Below are 24,833 nucleotides of genomic sequence, written 5' to 3' on the forward strand. Positions count from 1 at the left end.
ATGGAACAATCGTTTGTGTTGCTGGTAGCTCCAGCATGGCCTCACAGGTTTTGGTATGCGGATCTTGTTTGGATGTCCATTTGCCAGCCTTGGCCACTTCCACTTATGTCTCAAGGTCTGTTTTTCCATCAGGATCTCAAATCATTAAATTTGAAGGTATGGAAATTGAACGCCTAGTGCTTAGTCATAGAAGTTTCTCTGACTCAGTGATTAATACTATGTTACAGGCTGTTTGGAAGACTTATATTTCATGGTGTTCTTCTCATAAATTCTCCTGGCATTCTTTTAGAATTCCTAGAATTTTACAGTTTCTTCAGGATGGTTTGGATAAAGGTCTGCAAGTTCCTTGAAGGGACAAATCTCTGCTCTTTTTGTTTTATTTCACAGAAAGATTGCTAAGCTTCCTGATATTTACTGGTTTGTACAGGCTTTGGTCTGTATCAAGCCTGTCATTAAATCAATCTCTCCTCCTTGGAGTCTTAATTTGGTTTTGAAGGCTTTACAGGCTCCTCCTTTGGAGCCTATTCATTCTTTGGACATTAAAGTACTTTCTTGGAAAGTGTTGTTCCTTTTGGCTATCTCTTCTGCTAGAAGAGTTTCTGAATTATCTGCTCTTTCTTTTGAATCTCCTTTTCTGATTTTCCATCAGAATAAGGCAGTTTTGCGGACTTCATTTAAATGTCTACCTAATGTTGTGAATTCTAACAACATTAAAAGGGAAATTGTTGTTCCCTCTTTGTGTCCTAATCCTAAGAATTCTTTGGAGAGATCCATACATCCTTTGGATGTTGTAAAAGCTTTGAAATGTTATATTGAAGCTACTAAAGATTTCAGGAAGACTTCTAGTCTATTTGTTGTCATTTCTGGTTCTAGGAAAGGTCAGAAAGCTTCTGCCATTTCCTTGGCATCTTGGCTAAAGCTTTTGATTCATCAGGCTTATTTGGAGTCGGGGTAGGCCCACCTCAGAGAATTCCAGCTCATTCTACTAGATCAGTCTCCACTTCGTGGGCTTTTAAGAATGAAGCTTCAGTTGATCAGATTTGCAAAGCAGCAAATTGGTCTTCTTTGCATACATTTACTAAATTCTACCATTTTGATGTATTTGCTTCCAATTTTTGGTAGAAATGTTCTTCAGGCAGCTGTTTCAGTTTGATTCCTCTGCTTATGTTTAAGTTTTTTTCTTTTCAATTATGAGAAAAAAATTATATTTTTTTTGGTTGTGGATTCATTTTTTCAGCGGAAATGGCTGTTATTATTTTTATCCCTCCCTCTCTAGTGACTCTTCTGTGGAGTTCCACAACTTGGGTATTACTATTCCATACATCACTAGCTCATGGACTCTTGATATTTACATGAAAGAAAACATAATTTATGTAAGAACTTACCTGATAAATTCATTTCTTTCATATTGACAAGAGTCCACGAGACCCACCCTTTTTATGGTGGTTATGATTTTTTGTATAAAGCACAATTATTTCCAAATTCCTTTTTTGATGCTTTTTACTCCTTTCTTTATCACCCCATTACTTGGCTAATATCGTTAAATTGAATTGTGGGTGTGGTGAGGGGTGTATTTATAGGCATTTTGAGGTTTGGGAGACTTTGCCCCTCCAGGTAGGATTGTATATCCCATACGTCACTAGCTCAAGGACTATTGCCAATATGAAAGAAATTAATTTATCAGGTAAGTTCTTACATAAATTATGTTTTATCACATTTATTTTGCTTGATAGTTATTTCACTGAAAACTGAATATAATGGTTATAGTGGACATTGCCCATGGGAAACAAAATACTGTTATGTCCTGGGCCCCATAACACATTTAAGCATTTTTTTGGATAGATGTTGAATAGCAGTACCTGCCTGCCTTGTTCAATGAATGGAGAGGGAATATAAGGTTTATATCGGATGTTGTAGTTACATGTTGAAAATAGAACTAATTGACAGCTCCAAATGACTTGCGTCTCATATGTTGAAAATAATAATTGTTGTTTACAAAACAAAAACATTATAAAATGGTGGCTCAATTGTATTAAAACAGTGAAACAAAGTTGGTGCTTATATTTTGATATTAAGTGAAAAATTCCAGTTGGGGGGGGGGGGGGGGGGGCAACAATTACTATCTCCTTGGTCCCTAATTCATAAAATCAAGACCATGATTTTTGTTGCTGAGATATTTTCCTTCTATAGTGAAAATGAAACCAAGGTAAATCTATGGGAAAATAGGTTAATATGGGTTAATATGGGTTAATATGGGTTAATTAAGCTCAGCTTTAATTTAATTTTCCACTATTGTATAACCTTGGGTCAAGTTAATTAATTAATGAGTCCAATTAAGGTTATTTGAGTTTAGTTATACTGGCAGATGAATACATTTGCATAAATAACAGAAATAAAAGAGAACACATGAGATAACGATTCATGATTTCTTCAACAACAAACAACTCCTGTTAACTTCTGCTTCCAACAAAATACAGCAACAATGTGATTGTACAGTGAAGATATTTACTGTTTGCTTCTTTTAAGGAAATGTTTGTCAGTACTATTTGTGTCAGCAGTGATATTTTTCTCTACTTTGAAAATCAGAAATATTGTGCAGTCTCGATGCTCCAATGGACCTTGTGATTAAGACGCTCACTAAAAACATATCTTTTCTACCTATCGCAAATGGGCATTCCCCCCATGAACATATAGTTTTATTAAAGGGACACTCTAGTCAAAATAAACTTTAATGATTCAGATAGAGCAGACTGTGTATTTTCAAATTTTGCACAGTCTTTTTATATTCACACTTTTTGGAGAACAAGATCCTACTGAGCATGTGCCCAAGCTCACAGGGTATACGAATACTAGTCTGTGATTGGCTGAGGTCTGTCACATGGTACAGGGGGCTTGATACTGGGAGAAAAAATAAATTTGTCAAAAAAAAACTACTGCTTATTTTAAATTCAGAGTGTATTGCATTGCCTTTTTATTATGTACTTGTTAATTATGTAATTCTACTGCATTGGTCCAGTACATACTATCTTGCTCAGCAAACGAGAATGTAATATTCAAATTCAAATGTGACATTCAAATTCAAAAAAATAAATCCTAAAATAGCTATAATGTAACTATTAGTTATATTGTAGCTATATTAGGGTTTATTTTATAGGTAAGTATTTAGTTTTAAATAGGAATAATGTAGTTAATGATAGTAATTTTATTTATATTTATTTAAATTATATTTAAGTTAGGGGGGTTAAGGTTAGGATTAGACTTAGGTTTAGGGGTTAATACATTTAATATAGTAGCGGCGACGTTGGGTGCGGCAGATTAGGGGTTAATAAAATGTAACTAGTGTTTGCGAGGCGGGAGTGCGGCGGTTTAGGGGTTAATAAATTTATTAAAGTGGCGGCGATGTCCGGTCGGCAATTTAGGGGTTAATAATTGTAGGTAGGTGGCGGCGACGTTGGGGGCGGCAGATTAGGGTTTAATAAATATAATGTAGATGTCGGCGATGTTAGGGGCAGCAGATTAGGGGTTCATAGGTATAATGTAGGTGGCGGCGATGTCCGGTCGGCAGATTAGGGGTTACATTTTTTTATTTTAGTGTTTGCGATGTGGGGGGGCCTCGGTTTAGGGGTTAATAGGTAGTTTATGGGTGTTAGTGTACTTTTTAGCACCTTAGTTAAGATCCTTTTGTTCCGGCATTAGCCCATAAAACTCTTAACTACTGACTTTCAAATGCGGTAGGAGTCTTGACAGGAGAGGGTCTACCGCTCACTTCTTCCAAGACTCGTAATACCAGCGTTAGGCAAATCCCATTAAAAAGATAGGATACGCAATTGACACAAGGGGATTTGTGGTAGCCTCGAGTTGCGGAAGAAAAGTGATCTAGCAGAGTATTTCTAGTCTAATATGTAATATTCGAATTTGAATGTGGCATTCAAATTCAAATATCACATTCGAATTTGAAATAGTATTTCTAGTCTACAACTGTTTTATAAATTTAATATTCAAATTTTAATGTGATATTCGAATTCGAATGTGACATTCAAAAATTGTAAATAACATTTGATAATAGAATTTTTAAGAATATTCGTTCTTATCAATATTCAATTATGTAAATTGAATTTCTACAATAACATTCGTTCTGACATTTGAATTAGAATATAAACTGATTCGTCCATCCCTACTGGCAGACAGCTGCCAGTACCTAAGATGACGGCTAATAGTTAGAGGGGGGAGGTTTGGGAGCTGTTTGTGGGGATCAGGGAGGGTGGAGGGTTAGGGATGTATCCTATACTGCAGAAAAAAAAATGTAATATAGAAAAAAACAACAACCTTAAATTCTTATATTGGCAGATTCTCTGCCAGTACCTAAGATGGAGGTGACTAGTAGGGGGGGGGGGGGGGGGGGGGTGAGGGGGGAAGAGAGCTGTTTGGGAGGGATCAGGGGTTGGGAAGTGTCAGGTGTGGGGGTAATCTTTACACTAAAGCTACAATTAATCTTTTACGCTACCTAATTAACCACGTCACTGTTGGGAATAAAAGAAGTGTGGTATGCAGCTGCAATTAGCAACCTTCTAATTACCAAAAAGCAATGACAAAGCCATATATATCTGCTATTGCTGAACAAAAGGGATCCCAGACAAGCTTTTACAACCATATGTGCCACGATTGCACAAGCAGTATGTGAATAATTTCAGTGAGAAACCCAAAGTTTGTGAAAAAATTAAAAATTTTTTTTTATTTGATTGCATTTGGCGGTGAATTAATGGTATGAAATATATAAAAATGGGCCTAGATCAATACCTTGGGTTGTCTCCTTAAAAATCTATATAGTTTTGGTAGGTAAATAAAAAAAAACAAGGCTCTATTTATGTTTAAATCCAGCAGAAAGGACCAGCACAACATCCAACGGCCTTAATGAAGTCAGTGAAGTAGGTGCAACACTTTCCAGGCCTCCCTCTGTTGGCCTCCACACATATGCAAAAATGACAGATGAAGGTGGCACACTTATATAAGCAAAACCTTTATTAGTGGAGCAACGTTTAAGGACTCCTGTCCCTTTCTCAAGCTGGTGCACAATGATTCAAACATACATTTTATAAGATACAAAGCTAAAAAGGTAACCAATCACCTGTTACTGGGAGGGGCTATATCACATGACTACATACCTATAAATCAGCTGAGCTAGGTGTTGAGCTGAAAGTTTAACCCTCTGCTGGTAAGAATTGGAATACCTATTTTAAACAAAGGCAGCAAAACATAATCTAAATTAACTCAATGATACAAAGATATATTATGAAGTATATTATTTATATAGCCATGTAAATAACATGCGTGCTGACCAACCTTAAATAAATGGAAGCAGCTTGAAGTCTCTATTTAAGCCTTTTGGATGCATAGTGTTAAGACTCCTCTTGGCTTCTTTATAAAGGATTTCTTTAATTCTATCCCCTCCCCTGGGATTCTTAGGGGCCTTATCTATAAATATAATTCTGAGTTGGTTAGCCTGGTGTCCCATCTGTATGAAATGGGCTGGCACAGGTAAATGGGCCGTGGACTCATTTCTAATTGTAGATTTGTGTTTACAGACCCTATCTCTGACCTTTTGGGTGGTCTCTCCTATGTACAGGAGCCCACACAGGAATTTAAGGGCAAATACCACGTTAGAATATTCACATGTGTAGTGTCCAGATATGTAAAATGTTCTACCAGTATGGGGATGTGAGATTGTATTGCCTTTAATAACATTGGGCACATCCCAGGCAGGGAAAGGTACCCTGTCTGGGTTTACCTATATAAGGGGCAGGTGTCTCCTTAGTGTTTTGCACATTAGCATGCACCAATCATTTCCCTATAGTGTTGCCCTTCCGAAATGAGGCCCTGGGGGTTTCTTTGAACTCCTTTATATTGGTGCAGGCTTCCTGCAAGAAAGACCAAGAGGCCCATTTATCAAGCTCTATATGGAGCTTGAATTGCCGTTTTCTGACGAGCCATCAGACTCGCCAGAAACACCAGTTAAGAAGCAGCAGTCTAAAGACCGCTGCTCCATAAGCTGTCCACCTGCTCTAAAGGAGGTGCACAGAGATCTCGTGAAATCAACCTGATCAAATACGATCAGGTTGATTGGCCGGGAATCTGCAGGGGGCGGCGTTGCACCAGCAGTTCACAAGAGCTGCTGGTGCAATGCTGAATGCAGAGAGCGTATTGCTCTCCACATTCAGCGATGTCTGTCGGACATGATCCGCTGATCGGATCATGTCGGACAGACATTTGTTAAATAGGCCCCCAATTCTTTTTGATAATATTAAAGATCTGTCTGCTCATTGTGTTGTATGTGCTTACAAAATTCATCCTAGTGAATTCTGTCTTCCTAATTCTTTTGATGTAAAGTGGAACAGTGGGACAATCTAGAGAGTTCCTGAGCTTGGTAACCTCGCTGTTGAAATTTCCCTCTCATTTCAGAAATTCTAGATTTCTTAACCTCAGGATCAGAGACTATATGTTTAACCCAAATCATCTGTGATTTGGGAACACTCTAAAAAACTCTCTCAGGATGAAAACTTTTTCTATGAAGCAAGGTTTTGCAATCAGTGGACTTTACAAACAAGTCTGTACTGAGTCTGTCATTATTCCTAAAGATCACAGTGTCTAAAAATTCTTCTTGATGGCAATCAACCTTGCAGCTGAATTTCAGAAAAGGAACATCTCTTTCAATGTTAGACTTTAATTCCAGCAGTTTGTCAGTGGGCCCGGCCACACAATGAACAAATCATCTATGTACCAGTAAGGGGATGTGAGATTGTATTGCCTTTAATAAAACATATTGCATTGGGCACATAAGCCTGCACCAATCATTTCCCTATAGTGTTGCCCTTCCGAAATGAGGCCCTGGGGATTTCTTTGAACTCTTTATATTGGGGCAGGCTTCCTGCAATAAAGACCAATTCTTTTTGATAATATTAAATATCTGTCTGCTCATTGTGTTGTATGTGCTTACAAAATTCATCCTAGTGGATTCTGTGTTCCTAAGTTTCAAAGCCTCTGTTTGTTCCTAAGTGAGATTGTAAGAGAAAGGTCCCTTTTGAATGTTTCAGCACAAGTTCCTGAAATGTATTATCCACAATCTTGATGAATGTCTCAACCACTGGATTGTCACCTGTGGGGTAAAAGTTACTCTTGGAATGTAAATCATACTCCCCTGGATCAAAGGGTTTAGTTGTATTTGTGTCATTAGAGAGGGTCAACTTACTCTTACTCTGTCAGCGTTGTTAAATAATGCCTTCAGTCTTAGGTTCCTGAAGAATCTAGTAAGATCTGTCATGAGGGAGAAAAAGTTCAGATGTTCAGTGGGGCAGAAAGACATTCCCACATTTAGTATCTGTATTTTGTCATTACATAGCACTCTGGAGGATAAATTGATGACGTTTACCTCCTCTGACCATGGCCTGCTGAGAGCGTGTCCCCATTTTTCTTGCGTTTCCTTCCTCGTCTTGTCCTACGTTTGCTGCAGCCCCTTGTGGTTGTACTGTCTATAAAAGAGGAAGAGGAAGATGTGTGAGCGGAGGGAGAGGTACCTAGAACTTGTTGTGTCAGGCTTGTTGTCGTATCTCATCTGGAGGACGAGCCACTGTCAGGATTACGCTGGAATCTATTGCGTGGGTTGAAACGTCTCCTTTATATTGGGGCAGGCTTCCTGCAATAAACACCAATTCTTTTTGCACCTACTTCACTGACTTAATTTAGGCTGTGGCCGTTAGATGTTATACTAATCCTTTCTGCTGGATGTTGTGGTTTGCCCTCTACAGGAATACAGCACCATCATTACAGTGTGATTTTGCTTATAAACATTGACTTGTGAAACCTTTATTTTCATTATGGCATGTGAAACCTGATTTTTTACTTACTCTGATGAACAAGCAGCAAGCATAGCTACTTTGATAGTGGCCTCTAGAGATTTTCTGTCAGCACCTGACAAGGATTTTCAAAGATTTGAACTAGAGAAACTTATGAAATGTCAAACTAATCTACAACTGCTCTCGACAACTTTGGACAAATACTATAAATTTAAAAGAATTCCAAGAGGTATGCATTCTCCCCTACAGCCTACATTCTTTGCAGACAACCCTGATTTCTGCACCAAGTATCAACAGATACTAAATAAAAGCTCAATGGACACAATGATCCTTAACATAGAGTTTGCTAACCCAGAGTTATCCGAACTGTCAGAAAAGATTGAGGAACAGAGGAAAACATTACGTGCAACGGTGGGTGAGGAGGAATACCAGCCGGTATACAGTGAAATACTGGAGACTCTCGGCACATTCAAGCAGGAAGTGGAGGACAAGAAACGCCGAAAATGTTGGCGTGATGAGTAAGAATACACAATACGAAACGTGTATCGATGGACCCACCCACAATGCAGACAGGCATTCACTGGGCAGAGACGGTTCAACCCATGCAATAGATTCCAGTGTAATCCTGACAGTGGCTCATCCTCTGGATCAGATACGACAGCAAGCCTGACACAACATGCTCAAGGTACCTCTCCCTCCACTCACACATCTTCCTCTTTTTTAGACAGCACAACCACAGGGGCTGCAGCAAACGTAGGACAAGACGTGGTAGGAAACGCAAGAAAAATGGGGACACGCTCTCGGCCAGCCATGGTCAGAGGAGGTATCTCTCAACAATTTATCCTCCAGAGTGCTATGTAATGACGAAATATAGGTACTAAATTTGGGACTGTCTTTCTGCCCCACTGAACATCTGGACTCTTTCTCCCTCATGATGGATCTTACGAGATTCTTCAGAAACCTAAGACTAAAGGCATTTTTTAACAACCGTGACAGAGTAAGAGTAAGTTGACCCTCTCTAATGACACAAATAGAACTAAACCCTTTGATCCAGGGGACTATGATTTACATTCCAAGAGTAACATTAACCCCACAGGTGAAAATCCAGCAGTTGAGACATTCATCAAGATTGTGGATAATAAATTTCAGGAACTTATGCTGAAAAATTCAAAAGGGACCTTCTCTTACAATCTTACTAAGGGACAATCAGAGGCTTTGAAAGCTTTACTAGAGGATAAAACAATGACCATCAAGCCTGCCGATAAAGGCTGTTGTGGTGGTCATGGACACTACAAAATATCAATCAGAAATTTGCAGACAACTGAATGACAATCAGGTGTATGAAAGGTTAGGCAAGGATCCCCCCAATGTCATCTATAAAGAAATTGCATTTATTTTGAATGTTGCTGTTTAAAAAAAGATTTCCTTTTGGCAAAATGCCCTGTGGTACCCTTATTTTATATTGTGACCAAGATCCACAAAAGTTTAGTCGACCCCCCAGGACGCCCAATAGTGGCAGGGATAGGGTCCCTCTTGAGTCCAACTGCACAGTTTTTAGGCAAAATGTTTTCTCCCTTAGTCACATAAGGTAAATCATATATAAAGATACCACTAATTTCCTAGAGATTACTATATCGTCAACGATGAAGTATGGTTATCCACTTGGGATGTATCTTCCCTGTATACAGTCATCCCACATTTGGTGGGAATGGATTGTATACATAAGGCACTCTTTGATTGTAAAACATATAGTAAGCTGCAGATGGATCTATTGATTCATTAATTAGAGATGGTTCTAACTAACAACTTCTTTATCTTTGATAAAAAATTCTACATGCAAAAAACTGGCACAGCTATGGGGTCGAATGTGGCCCCAGCCTATGCCTGCCTGGTCATGGATGCGATAGAATAAAAATTTGTATATATAATCCGTCATTCCACCAGTTTTGCTAGGGTTGGTACCACTACATAGATGATTTGTTCATTGTGTGGTGGGGCCCCCTGACAAACTGCTGGAATTAAAGTCTAACATAGAAAGAGATGTTCCTTTTCTGAAATTCAGCTGCAAGGTTGATTGCCATCAAGTGGAATTTTTAGACACTTTGGTCTTTAAGAATAATGATGGACTCAGTACAGACTTGTTTGTAAAGTCCACTGATCGCAATACCCTGTTTCATAGAAAAAGTTTTCATTCTTAGAGAGTTTTTCAGAGTGTTCCCAAATCACAGATGATTCGGGTTAAACATATAGTCTCTGATCCTGAGGTTAAGAAATCTAAAATTTCTAAAATGAGAGGAAAATTTCAACAGCGAGGTTACCAAGCTCAGGAACTCACTGACATTGAAGGGCCAATTTACTTGTACCAGCCCATTTCATACAGATGGGACACCAGGCTAAACAATTCGGATTTATGGTTATAGATAAGGCCCCTACAAATCCCAGGGGAGGAGATAGAATTAAAGATCTCCTTTATAAAGAAGCCAAGTGGCGCCTTAACACCATGCATCCAAAAAGCTTAAATAGAGACTTCAATCTGCTTCCATTTATTTAAGGTCTGTCTACAGGCATGCTATTTACATGGCTATATAAATAATATACTTCGTAATATATCTTTGTATCATTGAGTTAATTTAGATTATGTTTTGCTGCCTTTGTTTTTAAAAGGTATAACAATTCTTACCAGCAGAGAGAGAGTTAAACTTTCAGCTCAACACTTAGCTCAGCTGATTTATAGGTATGTAGTCATGTGATATATCCCCTCCCAGTAACAGGTGATTGGTTACCTTTTTAGCTTTGTATCCTATAAAATGTATGTTTGAATCATTGTGCACTAGCTTGAGAAAAGGACAGGAGTCCCGAAACGTTGCTCCACTAATACAATTTTTTGCTTATTCAAGTGTGCCCCCTTCATCTGTCATTTTTGCTACTTATGTTTAAATGGAGTGATAGCAAAAATGCTAAAAATTCTCTGGTATTTTGGGCAAGTTTTTCTCTGAAAATCCTGGTAGTGAAGGGGTAAAATGTATTTTTAGTGGGTTTTTTATCCCACCTTTAGTCGAGTGTAACAGTTAACCTGTGCTCTGAAGTTTCGCTATCCTGACGAGTGTTAAATTGCACTTGAACAAAAGCATTTACTTTAAACTTGTAATAAGCACACTACTTCCAAAGTGTGCAAAGAGTTGGGATAAACCCCTTTTCACTTGCAGTTAGCGCCACTCGTAATCTAGCCCTTAATTGGTTGAATTTCAATGAGCAAAAACAGCTATAAATAACAAAATAGCCTAAAACACCACTTCCCCATACATTGTATACTCTGCTGCATGTATATCAAGTCATTGGAAACACATTAAGGAGAAACTAATGTATTAACATAGTAGATGAGGTTGAAAAAAAGAGTTCAACTTATACAAATCTAAATATACTTAAAATAAAAGATCCAGTTGATCTTAAATTAATCCCATTTTAAAGGTGACCCATTAAACACAAGCAATACCCCTGCATTCTGTTTCTAGCCAGAAATGTATCTAAACCATTTTAAAATGTGTCTAAGGTATTGGCATTTACTACCTCCTTAGGTAATGAATTCTACAATTTGATTGCTCTTACAGTGAAAAAACATTTACATTGCTGGAGATTAAAGGGATGCTAAACTCAACATTTTTCTTTAATGATTCATATAGAGCATACAATTTTAAGCAACTTTCTAATTTACTACTACTATCAATTTTTCTTTGTTCTCTTGATATCTTTATTTAAAGAGCAGGAATTTAAAGCTTAGGAGCCAGCTCATGTAAGGTTCAGCACCTTGGATAGTGCTTGCTTATTGGTGGCTACATTTAGCAATGTGAATTTGTAGTGAGGGTAACGGACTTCCTTCTGAAGCACAACTATTTTTCGTTTGAGGGGGTTTTCTATCTCCAGGTATGTGGCACCGCTATGGGGGCGCGATTTGCACCCTCATATGCCAACCTATTTTTGGGTTGGTGAGAGCGAGGCCACATATTTGGGGATGGGAACCCCTTCAGAGAAAATATAGTTATATACAAACGCTTCATAGATGATCTGCTATTTATTTGGCATGGTGATCATGAGACTATGGAAAAGTTTGTACAAGGTCTAAACTGTAATGATGTGGGATTGAAATTCACCTCAGAATACCATAGGAAGAGCATTAACTACCTTTATGTAACCCTGAGTGGAGAAAATGGGGAAAGTGTTATATCTACAGTATATAGAAAGCCTATATCAGGCAACACTTTACTGTATGCATCAAGCTGCCACCCAAAGAGTACATTTAAAGGTATAGCAAAAGGCCAATATACACGACTAAGACGAAATTGCTCTGATGACAACAGCTATCTAGAACAGGCCAATTTACTAACAGAGAGGCTAGAACAGAGAGGATACCAAAAACAAATGATAGAATCAGCTAAACTTTCAGTAATGAAATTGAATCGTAAAGAGCTATTAGATAAAGAAGGAAGAGATACTAAAAAGAGAGGTTCATTCAATGATTTACTATTTATAACAACATATAGCAGTCAATACACTAATATTTGTAATATAATAAAGAAACATCTTCCGCTATTAAGAGCAGATGATGGTTTAGCTAATCTAAATGTAAATGATTGTAGATTTGCCTACAAAAAGAACATGAACATTGGCAATATGGTTTCACCTACTAAACTACCAAGTAGGGAACATACTCTAGATTCATCATGGTTGACATCTAGAGGTATGTATAAGTGTCACTATCCAAATTGTGTAGCCTGCGGAAAGGTGGATACAGGAGTCAACTTCATCTCTACATACACAGGGCAAGAGCATCAAAAACGCATGTGTATGAACTGCAGGTCCACGTATGTGATTTACTTAATCACCTGCAGGGACTGTCAGAAACAGTATGTAGGTCTCACAGTAAGAGAAGTCAGATCTAGAATAAGGGAACATCTATCCTCCATAAAACTGGGGGTTGCTAGTACACCCCTAGTACAACATTTCGCCACAGTTCATAATAAAAATTCAAGCAGCTTTACTTGGACTGCTATAGAGAGGGTATTGCTACCCAAAAATGGGGGAGATAGAGAAAAAATTCTAGGCAGACAAGAAGTATTTTGGATTTTTAAACTTAAAACTAGAGTCCCCAATGGTTTTAATTCAGACTTTGATCTCATAAATTATTGGCAATAATATCAGGGAAAAGCTACCTGATTAATTTACACTTATGTCCCTTTTAAGGCTACCATATATAATATATGTTTCCAACTAACAAAGAGCTATATATTTGAACATAAAAATGTGGAAACACAAATATGAGGTTTTATTGTTAGGCTTTTAAAAATCTACATTGGAAGGGAAGGCATATAAACCCAAAATGAGCAAATATTGAATTTGTTAATTCCTAAAAGAAATATTGTGTAGCAATGTTTAAATGTACTGTATAGCAATGTTCAAATGCCTTCATAATGGTTCATTTATAACCTATAAGGAATGGGAACATAAAGGGTTAATTATCTGCAACCAACACAGTAATATCACAAGTGTTAATAACTTGGTAATTAAGATGTAACCAATAAGAAATGGCGTGCTGCTTTTAAATATGCAAATTTTATAGAGTTTAACAGCAGTTTATGAGGACGGTTTTGGAGCCGAAACAAGTCAGTTGCTGTTATCTGACCATTTTTCTTCAATGTTCCATTGTTTGTGCCAAACTTATGGAATTTTTAAATGACGCTAAGGTGTTAATAAAGGACAATTGATTTTAAGTATATCTCGCTGCCAGTGCTCCTTACTACACCATTGAACATTTTGCTTAATCATGTATATACATGATAAAGGGCATGGTCTAAAAAGTCGTAAAGTTTTGTGTTTGGCTTAATACATTTATTTATACATTGATGGTGCTGCTGTAACTTTTCTATTTGCCATATTATGGGGTCTTGGTGTAGACCCTTACAGCTTGCACACCTTGAATTTACCTATGTGCTGAATACTATCGTTTGATGGATTTATATAGTGACAGGATTATGCTTTTCTCCCTTGCATCAATGCCTCTTTAATACATGCTAGTATCTTATAAGCCTTAGAAGCCCTGCCCTGCATTGTGCACCCATCTTTCGCTTGTTATCTATTACTATTCCCAAATCTCTTTCCTCCTGTTTTGTTAAGTGTCCCATTTAAATAATAGGTTGCCAGCATATTTTTACTTCCAAAATGTAGAACCTTGCATTTTCCAGTATTAAATCTCATTTTCCATTTTACGATGCATGGATTCAATTCTTTCAAGTTATTTAAAGCACAAAAAGAAGATTTAGGCAGGTTCAGGAGTATCCAAATGTCCTGAACTCTATATGGTAACAGAGTTTATGACAACAGTGTTGATCCCAATCTTTCATATATCTGCTCCTGATAGTGAGGTTTCAAATATGGGAAATGTGTTTTCACTCACAAAATTTCCTGAAAATGTGTTTTTGGTTGTTAAGCTCATACAGTTCCATTAGTTGACACATTTGTGTCATGTGTTTAATGCCTGTTGCGTGAGTCTTCTGATGGATTGGAATGGAGGCCTTTGTGTTTAATCCCTGAAAAAAGTTGAACCTTCAAAATGTCCCTATGGCACAGCAGATAATGGTGTGAATGTTGACTGGAGAATCTGTACTTATGACTACTCCTGATTGGCTCAGTGGCCATATACTCCTCCATTGTGTTGAGGAGAAGGGGAAAATTCCCATCCCCATTACTAATACTTGTAATCTAGCCATGTCCACTGACTCCCTTACCATACCCCAAAGTACCCAGTCATACCCCAGTCAGACCTCTGGCTCCGCCCACTTAATTCCCAAAATTCCATTGAATCCACAATTGTGGAACACTCTATCCATACAGAATACTTGTGAATCCACCAACATGCCTCCCTGACTCAGTCAAAATAAGAGCTTTCCCCCTACAAACATAAAGGACCATTATAGCATGCTCTAGTTCATTAGAACATGTCATCTTAAGACTATCGACCCTGCATCTCTATGTCTTTAACCCACAAAGTGACTAGTGTTGTTGATCTGGTCAGTGGTACTTCTACTATGTGTTTAACCCCTTTGCAGGGGATTACACAGATAATATTAAATGTTTGCTAGTCTTAAAAATTACATTCTCTAATAAATTACAACTTGTCATTTTTTTTACTTTAATGGCCCTTTAATGAGTGGAATTGTCACTGTGCATGAGACGTCTGACTATGAGACTGACAATGTTTGTCTTATGACATACTTGTCAGCGCATTTGTAGCATGATAACAGCCCTTTATAGTTGCTTACATTTTATAAATAGGGCTTGGATTGTGACTTCAAGGTTTAATCTTAAAAGGACAGGAAACCCCAATGTTTTCTTTGATGTTTTGGATAGAACATATAATTTTAAAGGGACATTGTACACTAGATTTTTCTTTGCATAAATATTTTGTATATTATCCATTTAAATAGCCAATCTGGGAGTGTTTCTGTAATAATGTATAGTTTTGCTTATTTTTCAATAAGCCCCACAGTGTCAGATGTATACTTGCGTTTACAGACTCCTGCTGGCTCCTCTTTATATTATCTGTCTTTTTATATGCAGGGGAGGGTCTGCCCTTTTTATACTTGGGTTTTTAGATAATTATCTGTGCATCTTATTCTTTATAATAGTGTCTATTACATGCAGTTATATGAAAATTGGTGTATACTGTCCCTTTAAACAACTTTCCAATTTACTTCTATTATCAAATTTGCTTCATTCTATTGTTATCCTTTGCTGAAGGAACAGCATTGCACTACTGGCCGCTAGCTGAACACATCTCGTTAGCCAATCACAAGAGACAAATGTGTGCAGGCACCAATCAACAGCTAGCTCCAATTAGTGTTGGATATGTGTGTATTCTTTTTAAAGAAGAAAAACCAAGAGAACAAAGCACTTTTGAGAAAATAAGTGAAATTGAAAGTGCTTTAAAATGACCCGCTCTATCTGAATCATGCAAGTTTTGACTTTCCTATCCCTTTAAATGAGAGCTCAGGTAGTGAGCAGTCCTTGGCAACATTTCAAAAAGAAGCTATTGAATGAAAAGTATCAGAGAGATCCAATCACTGATCTCCATTGCATTTACATGCTTACAAATCATTTAAAAGTATATTTTCAATGTAGTTTTTAATTAATTATATATTCTATGCATGCATAAAACAACGTTAATGTTGTTCTAAGTGAATATTGCAAGAGTTTATGTGAAATGAAGCAAATATAGGCAACAAAACAGAACAAAACATTTTAATGAGTATAAATTGTAGCTTGTATTCATGTGGGATCTAGGAAATAAGTGACTGACTTTGATTTAATAAACTTATTACTTTATTTAAATACATTTGCATTTATATAACATTACATCCCCATGACTGGAGATAGCGGTGAAGTGTAAATCAGCAGATCAGCAAAGCTAAGCACAAAATATAATATATTGTTACTCTATGGATGAGGACATATTGTGAATAATAAATACATTTAGATATTTATATGCAGAGAAAACCAATGATCTTCTGAAGTACTTACCGCTGGCTCAAGGGATACCCTAAGGCTTGGGAAAAGGTTAGGAAATCAGGTAAATTATTTGGTATAAAATAAATCTTTTTTAGTAAGAAACTTTTAATTTGATGGTAGCTAAGAACAATCCAAAGGGACGTAGAAGTAAACATCTAAATGTTATGATTCAGATAGAGCATGTAGTAATTATTTTCCATTTTAGTGTTAGTCAAATTGATCTCTATTTGTCCCTTTGCCATGAAAACATATTAGCTCAGGAGTATCCATGTGGCAACAGACTTTGCTCAGGAGTATCCATGTGGCAACAGACTTTGCTCAGGAGTATCCATGTGGCAACAGACTTTGCTCAGGAGTATCCATGTGGCAACAGACTTTGCTCAGGAGTATCCATGTGGCAACAGACTTTGAAATGTTATGCATGGTTCTAATTATGATATGTTCCATGAAATGTTTTTGGCAACGGTGATTATTCATAGTAATTTGGGAAATATAACTTAATCTTCTTCATTTAAATAGCCATACATTTATGTGCTTTATTTAATTTTTTTTATTAGTATTGATTCCATATTGTTTATTTAATATATGTAATCTGATCCTATTGCCTATGGGACCACCCTATACATAAATTTTTAACTTGAAAAACAGACAGGGGTAATGGATACTGATGGTTTATAAGGTATCCATTACCCCTGTAGATAGATAAATATGTAGCGGGACTGGGGAAAATAAACCACTGAATACGTCATTTGTACAGCAAGGTGAAGATCAGTCAAGGGTAATGGCGGAACGGGCATAGAACAGGGATATTGGCTACTGACTAGGTTGAGCAAATATGATAATAGTAGATTATATAGAGCAAGTATATTTGCCTGGTGCAGTGGTTGAAAACCCATGGCACTCTAACAAATTTACTGGTAATTGGACTGTGGGCTGCCACTATACTATTTGATTTCATTGGCTGTAATTATGGTGTTTAATAATTTGTTTTTCTTCTGAATCCCAGCTATGTATTAGTAAGTTTTAAATTGTTGTTACATATAATGGATTTAAAAGACTTTGGCTAGATTACAAGTTGTGCGTTAAGGTAAAAAACAACATTAAGAGGTCCTAACGCTGCTTTTTTACGCCCGCTGCTATTACAAGTCTTGCAGGTACAGGTGTACCGCACACTTCTTTGGCCTTTTCGCAAAACGACTTACGTAAACTTTGTAAAGTGTTTTTTCTATGGGACTTCCATAGCGCCGGTATTACGAGTCTGTCCTAGGAGGCCAAAAAGTGAGCGGTACACCCTACCCTGTCAAGAGTCCTAACTAACGCATTTAAAAGTCAATAGTTAAAAAGTGCTAAAAAGTACACTAACACCCATAAACAACCTATTAACCCCTAAACCGAGGCCCTCCCGCATCGCAAACACTAAAATAAAATTTTTAACCCCTAATCTGCCGCTCCGGACACCGCCGCCACCTACATTATATTTATGAACCCCTAATCTGCTGCCCCCAACATCGTCGACACCTGCATTTTATTTATTAACCCCTAATCTGCCGCCCTCAATGTCGCTGCAACCTACCTACACTTATTAACCCCTAATCTGCCGCCCCCAACATTGCCGCAACTATAATAAACATATTAACCCCTAAACCGCCGCACACCTGCCTCGCAAACATTAGTTAAATATTATTAACCCCTAATCTGCCATCCCTAACATCGCCGCCACCTACCTACATTTATTAACCCCTTATCTGCCGCCCCAACGTCGCCGCCACTATACTAAATGTATTAACCCCTAAACCTAAGTCTAACCCTAACACCCCCTAACCTAAATATAATTAAAATAAATCTAACTAAAAATTCCTATCATTACCTAAATAATTCCTATTTAAAACTAAATACTTACTTGTAAAATAAACCCTAAGATAGCTACAATATAACTAATAGTTACATTGTAGCTATCTTAGGGTTTATTTTTATTTTACATGCAAGTTTGTATTTATTTTAACTAAGTAGAATAGTTATTAAATAGTTATTAACTATTTAATAACTGCCTAGCTAAAATAAATACAAAAGTACCTGTAAAATAAAACCTAACCTAATTACAATAACACCTAACACTACACTATAATTAAATAAATTAACTAAATAAAATACAATTACCTAAATTAAATTAAATTAGCTAAAGTACAAAAAAACAAACACTAAATTACAGAAAATAATAAACAAATTACAAGATATTTAATCTAATTACACCTAATCTAATAGCCCTATCAAAATAAAAAAAAGCCCCCCAAAATAAAAAACCCTAGCCTAAACTAAACTACCAATAGCCCTTAAAAGAGCCTTTTGCGGGGCATTGCCCCAAAGTAGTCAGCTCTTTTACCTATAAAAAAAATACAAACAACCAATTGCAGTGATTCTAAGCAGTATGAATTGCATGCCGAAAAATTAACTGATCGTCTGAAGGCAAAAGGGTACAAAGGGTCTGAGATTAACAGAATCAAGAAAGAGGTATCTTCCTCTAATAGAAAACAATTATTAGAGAAATCTGAAGTGAAAGTGTCTAACAGTGACAACATTTATTTTGTAACAGACTATAGTACCCAATATAATAAAATATGTCAAATAGTAAGAAAACACTATAAATTATTAGCAGCAGATGATTCACTAGCCAGTGTGATAGAGAAGGGATGTAAATGTTCCTTTAGAAAGGGAGTTACGATGGGTAACCTACTGGCACCCACACAATTAAAAAGTAGACGGAGTGAACAAACGAGCTCTTGGCTTAGATGCAAGGGAGTCTTTAGGTGTCACAATTCTACATGCAAAACGTGTGAACACCTATTGACAGGCAATGGATTCAGATGCAGTGTAACTGACACTGAGTACAAACACAACAAGTGCATGAATTGCCGAAACATTTTTGTGATCTATGTAGCAGGCTGTGTGGCATGCAATTTACAATATGTGGGCATGACCACAAGGGAGGCACGAGTTCGCATCAGGGAGCATCTTTTGGATATCAAGGCGGGCGTCCTGACCACCCCCCTCATCCAACATTTCAAATTGTTCCATAATAAGGACAACACTCATTTTAAATGGACAATAATTGAGACAGTGGATGCGGGGCAAAGAGGGGGTGACAGAGAGTCTGTGCTTGCCAAAAAGGAGATATTTTGGATCTTCAAATTGAAAACAAGGTTTCCAACAGGCCTAAATTCAGCCTATGACCTCATTAATCATTGGATTTAGTACAGTATGTCTTAGTATTTGAGATAACAATCTCATAAAGTTTCAAACATTATATAAAAATTGTGATTTTTGCTTGTACTAACAAATTGCCAGATTAGGGTAATTAGGGACTCTTGGATGAATTGTTACCTTAGTCATTTAACTGAGTTGGCTGTGGGAATAATGGAATGTAATTTCTTAAAGAGAATAGTAATCATTCCTTGTACTACAGCATTTGAATATAATATGGATCAGCACCATGGGTAACCTTTAGTGTGAGACAAAAATGAGGGATAAAAATGCCAGCCTAAAAGTTTGAGTGATATTCATAACCAATGGAAATATTAAAATACAGTATTAAGTAATAAGACAGTTTAGTCACTACAAATAGACTAGAGTCAAGTTTAAAAATTTAAAAATTTAGGAATCTGTAATTTTAACAAACAGTGAATGTGCTCAACTTTATTCCCTTAGTTGACTGTCTGATAGTATTATCTACATAATATAACATTACTTAGTTCATTAAATAAATCAGCTTTACATTTGTTTTAGTCACAGAATAGACAGGACAAACAACATCTTATTAGTAATAAGTTTGATTGTGTGTCAAATGTTCATTCTACCGGGAAGGAAGTAGTTAACCCGGTTACAGCCATTCAGCCAATAGCATGTTTTTACTCCTTTTTTAAAGCCCAGAGTAAGAAGGGAATGTATGAGCTATGATTACGGCATGTAGCCGAAACGCATAAGCTTGTAACAACTGGAAGGCTGTTTCTATCTTTCTGTGATCATTTTATCTGAATAAATGCAGAAATTGAATTGACCCACCTGCGACTCCTGACATCCGTTTTTTCACTAACCCTAACACCCCCTAACCTAAATATAATTAAAATAAATCTAACTAAAAATTCCTATCATTACCTAAATAATTCCTATTTAAAACTAAATACCTATAAAATAAACCCTAAGATAGCTACAATATAACTAATAGTTACATTGTAGCTATCTTAGGGTTTATTTTTATTTTACATGCAAGTTTGTATTTATTTTAACTAGGTAGAATAGTTATTAAATAGTTATTAACTATTTAATAACTGCCTAGCTAAAATAAATACAAAAGTACCTGTAAAATAAAACCTAACCTAATTACAATAACACCTAACACTACACTATAATTAAATAAATTAACTAAATTAAATACAATTACCTAAATTAAATTAATTTAGCTAAAGTACAAAAAAACAAACACTAAATTACAGAAAATAATAAACAAATTACAAGATATTTAAACTAATTACACCTAATCTAATAACCCTATCAAAATAAAAAAGCCCCCCCAAAATAAAAAACCCTAGCCTAAACTAAACTACCAATAGCCCTTAAAAGAGCCTTTTGCGGGGCATTGCCCCAAAGTAGTCAGCTCTTTTACCTATAAAAAAAATACAAACAACCCCCCCAACAGTAAAACCCACCACCCACTCAACCAACCCCCCAAATAAAATACTATCTAAAAAAAGCTAAGCTCCCCATTGCCCTGAAAAGGGCATTTGGATGGGCATTGCCCTTAAAAGGGCAGTTAGCTCTTTTGCGGCCCAAAGTCCCTAACCTAAAAATAAAACCCACCCAATACACCCTTAAAAAAACCTAACACTAACCCCCTGAAGATCGACTTACTGTTCTGAAGATCTGACATCCATCCTCAAGGAAGCGGCAAAAGTCGTCATCCAACCGGGTCAAAGTCCTCAACGAAGTCGGGAGAAGTCTTCATCCAAGCCGGGTGAATGGAACAGCCAATAGAATGCAAGCTCAATCCTATTGGCTGATTGCATCAGCCAATTGGATTTTTTCTACCTTAATACCGATTGGCTGATAGAATTCTAAGGGACGCCATCTTGGATGACGTCACTTAAAGGTACCTTCATTCGTCATTAGTCCGTCGGATGAAGAGGAGGCTCCACGTCGGATGTCTTGAAGATGGAGCCACTCCGCGTTGGATGGATGAAGATAGAAGATGTCATCTGGATGAAGACTTCTGCCCATCTGGAGGACCACTTCGCCCGGCTTGGATGAAGACTTCTCCCAGCTTCATTGAGGACCTCGACCCGGTTGGATGAAGACTTCTGCCGCTTCCTTTAGGATGGATGTCGGATCTTCAGAGCAGTAAGTCGATCTTCAGGGGGTTAGTGTTAGGTTTTTTTAAGGGTGTATTGGGTGGGTTTTATTTTTAGGTTAGGGACTTTGGGCCACAAAAGAGCTAACTGCCCTTTTAAGCCCATCCAAATGCACTTTTCAGGGCAATAGGGAGCTTAGTTTTTTTTAGTTAGGCTTTTATTTGGGGGTTGGTTGTGTGGGTGGTTGATTTTACTGTTGGGGGGTTGATTGTATTTTTTTTTTACAGGTAAAATAGCCGATTACTTTGGGGCAATGTCCCGCAAAAGGCCCTTTTAAGGGCTATTGGTAGTTTAGTTTAGGCTAGGTTTTTTTTATTTGGGGGGGGGGGGGGGTTATTTTGATAGGGCTATTAGATTAGGTGTAATTAGTTTAAATATCTTTTAATTTGTTTATTATTTTCTGTAACTTACTGGGGTTTTTTGTACTTTAGCTAATTTAATTTAATTTAGGTAATTGTATTTAATTTAGTTAATTTATTTAATTCTAGTGTAGTGTTAGGTGTTATTGTAACTTAGGTTAGGTTTTATTTTACATGTACTTTTGTATTTATTTTAGCTCGGTAGTTATTAAATAGTTAATAACTATTTAATAACTATTCTACCTAGTTAAAATAAATACAAATTTGCCTGTAAAATAAAAATAAACCCTAAGATAGCTACAATATAACTATTAGGTATATTGTAGCTAGCTTAGGGTTTATTTTATAGGTAAGTATTTAGTTTTAAATAGGAATAATTTAGCTAATTATAGCAATTTTATTTAGATTTATTTAAATTATATTTTAGTTAGGGGGTGTTAGGGTTAGGGTTAGACTTAGGTTTAGGGGTTAATACATTTAGTATAGTGGCAGCGACATTGGGGGCGGCAGATTAGGGGTTAATAAATGTAGGTAGGTGGCAGCGATGTTAGGGACAGCAGGTTAGGGGTTAATAATATTTAACTAATGTTTGCGAGGCAGGAGTGCGGCAGTTTAGGGGTTAATATGTTTATTATAGTGGCGGCGACGTTGGGTAGGCAGATTAGGGGTTAATAAGTATAGGTAGGTGGCGGCGACATTGGGGGCGGCAGATTAGGGGTTAATAAATATAATGTAGGTGTCGACGATGTTGAGGGCAGCAGATTAGGGGTTCATAAATATAATGTTGGTGGCGGCGGTGTCCGGAGCGGCAGATTAGGGGTTAATAAGAATAATGTAGGTGTCGACGATGTCGGGGGCTGCAGATTAGGGGTTAATAAGTGTAAGATTAGGGGTGTTTAGACTCGGGGTTCATGTTAGGGTGTTAGGTGTAAACATACATTTTATTTCCCCATAGGAATCAATGGGGCTGCGTTAGTGAGTTTTACGCTATTTTATTGCAGGTGTTAGACTTTTTCTCAGCCGGCTCTCCCCATTGATTCCTATGGGGAAATTGTGGACGAGCACCTATGACCTGCTCATCGCTGACTTAAGCAGCGCTGGTATTGAAGTGCGGTAAGGAGCAAAATTTTGCTCAATGCTCACTTCTTGTCTTTTAACGACGGGTTTGACAGGGTTTGTAAAAACTCGTAATACCAGGAAAGTGAGCGGTGAGTAAAAACTGCTCGTTAGCACCCCATAGCCTCTAACACAAAACTCGTAATCTAGCCAAAAAATATTTAATTTATTTACGACTAGATTACGAGTTGTGCGTTAAGGTAAAAAAGCAGCGTTAAGAGGTCCTAACGCTGCTTTTTTACGCCCGCTGCTATTACGAGTCTTGCAGGCATAGGTGTGCCGCACACTTCTTTGGCCTTACCGCAAAACGACTTACGTAAACTTCGTAAAGTATTTTTTCTATGGGACTTCCATAGCACCAGTATTTCGAGTCTTTCCTGGGAGGCCAAAGAGTGAGCGGTACAGCCTACCCTGTCAAGAGTCCTAACGCATTTAAAAGTCAGTAGTTAAGAATTTTATGGTACAACGCTGTAACATAAAACTCATAACTAAAGTGCTAAAAAGTACACAAACACCCATAAACTACCTATTAACCCCTAAACCGAGGCCCTCTTGCATCGCAAACACTAAAATTAATTTTTTAACCCCTAATCTGCTGCTCCGGCCCCCACCGCCACCTACATTATATTTATTAACCTCTAATCTGCTGCCCCCAATGTCGCCACAACCTACCTACACTTATTAACCCCTAATCTGCTGCCCCCAACGTCGCCGCCACTATAATAAACATATTAACCCCTAAACCGCCGCACACCCGCCTCGCAAACATTAGTTAAATATTATTAACCCCTAATCTGCCATCCCTAACATCGCCGCCACCTACCTACATTTATGAACCCCTAATCTGCCGCCCCCAACGTCGCCACCACTATACTAAATGTATTAACCCCTAAACATGTCTAACCCTAACCCTAACACCCTCTAACTTAAATATAATTAAAATAAATCTAACTAAAAATTCCTATCATTACCTAAATAATTCCTATTTAAAACTAAATACTTACTTGTAAAATAAACCCTAAGCTAGCTACAATATAACTAATAGTTACATTGTAGCTATCTTAGGGTTTATTTTTATTTTACAGGCAAGTTTGTATTTATTTTAATTTAGTGTTTGTTTTTTTTGTACTTTAGCTAATTTAATTTAATTTAGGTAATTGTATTTAATTTAGTTATTTTTTTAATTGTAGTGTAGTGTTAGGTGTTATTGTAACTTAGGTTAGGTTTTATTTTACAGGTACTTTTGTATTTATTTTAGCTAGGTAGTTATTAAATAGTTAATAACTATTTAATAACTATTCTACCTAGTTAAAATAAATACAAACTTGCCTGTAAAATAAAAATAAACCCTAAGATAGCTACAATGTAACTATTAGTTATATTGTAGCTAGCTTAGGGTTTATTTTATAGGTAAGTATTTAGTTTTAAATAGGAATAATTTAGCTAATTATAGTAATTTTATTTAGATTTATTTAAATTATATTTAAGTTAGGGGGTGTTAGGGTTAGACTTAGGTTTAGGGGTTAATACATTTAGTATAGTAGTGGCGACGT

The sequence above is a fragment of the Bombina bombina genome, chromosome 4, assembly GCF_027579735.1.
Source record: "Bombina bombina isolate aBomBom1 chromosome 4, aBomBom1.pri, whole genome shotgun sequence".
NCBI lineage: Eukaryota > Metazoa > Chordata > Amphibia > Anura > Bombinatoridae > Bombina > Bombina bombina.